This window comes from Schistocerca gregaria, chromosome 1, assembly GCF_023897955.1.
Source record: "Schistocerca gregaria isolate iqSchGreg1 chromosome 1, iqSchGreg1.2, whole genome shotgun sequence".
NCBI lineage: Eukaryota > Metazoa > Arthropoda > Insecta > Orthoptera > Acrididae > Schistocerca > Schistocerca gregaria.
In genome coordinates, this window is record NC_064920.1 from 268,349,294 (window position 1) to 268,351,339 (window position 2,046).

Here is a 2,046-nt window from a genome sequence, read left to right on the forward strand (position 1 = left end):
TGTTGCGATAAGAATTAATAGCAACTGAGTAAGAAATTTAAAAGTCTTGCATGACGCGAGACTTTTTCACATATCCCATTGTTAATGACGTCATATCTCTGAACTACGTGTCGTACAATGTTATAATTTTAGTGATATATTCTGTGACATGTGAATACTGTACGCGAAATATGTTGTGAAGACAGCTACTACTAAAAAAGTAAAAATCTGAAACGTCGTGATTCATGGGGCAATTTTACTGCATCTACATAAAAAACAGGTAAACTATTTTCCTTTCATCATTGTGTGGTGTTGTCAACGACAAAAAGGTTCGCACACGTTTGAAATTATGTCTAAAGTTGGTTTCTAGTCTGTTAAGTGCCCTCATTCTGAAATAGTGATTGACTACAGTATAAGTATTCGCGACTTGCGCGTTACACAACATTTTCACACCCGCTAACTTGGTTAGTTGGTAACGGCCTTGCCGCAGTGTTAACACCGGTTCCCGTCAGATCATCGAGGTTGAGCGTTGTCGGGCTTGTTTAGCACTTGGATGGCTGACCATCCGGTCTGCCGCGCGCTGTTGGCAAGCGGGGTGCACTCGGCCCTTGTGAGGCAAACTGAGGAGCTACTTGATTGAGAAGTAGTGGCTCTGGTCTCGTAAACTGACATACGGCCTGGAGAGCGGTGTGCTGAACACATGCCCCTCCATTTCCGCATCCAGTGACGATTGTGAGCTGTGTGTGCTGAGGATCACACGTGGCCGGTCGGTACCATTGTGACTTCCAAGGCGCGGTCAGACGGAGTTCAGGTTTTTGGGTTCACATGCCGTTGGCAGCAACGTCATTAGGGACGTCCTGTGTCAACGGCCTTGCCGCAGTGGTAACACCGGTTCCCTTTAGATCACCGACGTTAAGCGCTGTCGGGCTTGTTTAGCACTTGAATGGGTGACCATCCGGTTTGCCACGCGCTGTTGGCAAGCGGGGTGCACTCAGCCCTTGTGAGGCAAACTGAGGAGCTACTTGATTGAGAAGTAGTGGCTCTGGTCTCGTAAACTGACATACGGCCAGGAGAGTGGTGTGCTGACCACATGACCCTTCGTATCGGTATCCAGTGACGATTGTGTGCTGTGTGTGCTGAGGATGACACGCGGCCAGTTGGAACCATTGTGCCTTCCAAGGCCTGTTCGAATGGAGTTTGGGTTTTTGGGTTTACGTCCCGTTGGCAACAAAGTGATTAGAGCTGTGTCAACAGCCTTGCTGCAGTGGTAACACCAGTTCCTGTCAGATCATCGAAGTTAAGCGTTGTCGGGCTTGTTTAGCACTTGCATGGCTGACCATCCGGTCTGCCGCGCGCTGTTGCCAAGCGGGGTGCACTCAGCCCTTGTGAGGCAAACTGAGGATATACTTGATTGAGAAGTAGTGGCTCTGGTCTCGTAAACTGACATACGGCGAGGAGAGCGGTGTGCTGAACACATGCCCCTTCCATATCCGCATCCAGTGACGATTGTGAGCTGTGTGTGCTGAGGATCACACGTGGGCGGTCGTTACCATTGTGACTTCCAAGGCCTGGTCAGACGGAGTTCAGGTTTTTGGGTTCACATGCCGTTGGCAGCGACGTCATTAGGGACGTCCTGTGTCAACGGCCTTGCCGCAGTGGTAACACCAGTTCCCTTTAGATCACCGACGTTGAGCACTGTCGGGCTGGTTTAGCAGTAGGGTGGGTGACCATCTGGTCTGCCCAATGATGTTGGCAAGTGGGGTACACTTAGCCCTTGTGAGGCAAACTGAGGATATACTTGATTGAGAAGTAGTGGCTGTGGTCTCGTAAACTGACATACAGCCAGGAGAGTGATGTGCTGACCACATGACCCTCCATATCCGCATCCAGTGACGATTGTGGGCTGTGTGTGCTGAGGATGACACGCGGCCGGTTGGAACCATTGTGCCTTCCAAGGACTGTTCGAATGGAGTTTGGGTTTTTGGGTTTACGTCCCGTTGGCAACAAAGTCATTAGAGATGTCCTGTGTCAACGGGCTTGCCGCAGTTGTAACACCGGTTCCCGTCA

At 50.3% G+C, this 2,046-nt stretch overlaps 1 pseudogene; it reads left to right on the top strand.

Moving 5' to 3' along the window:
* The first annotated feature begins 840 nt into the window (after positions 1 to 840).
* Positions 841 to 958, top strand: LOC126291692 (5S ribosomal RNA; annotated as a pseudogene).
* Positions 959 to 2,046: the final 1,088 nt, after the last annotated feature.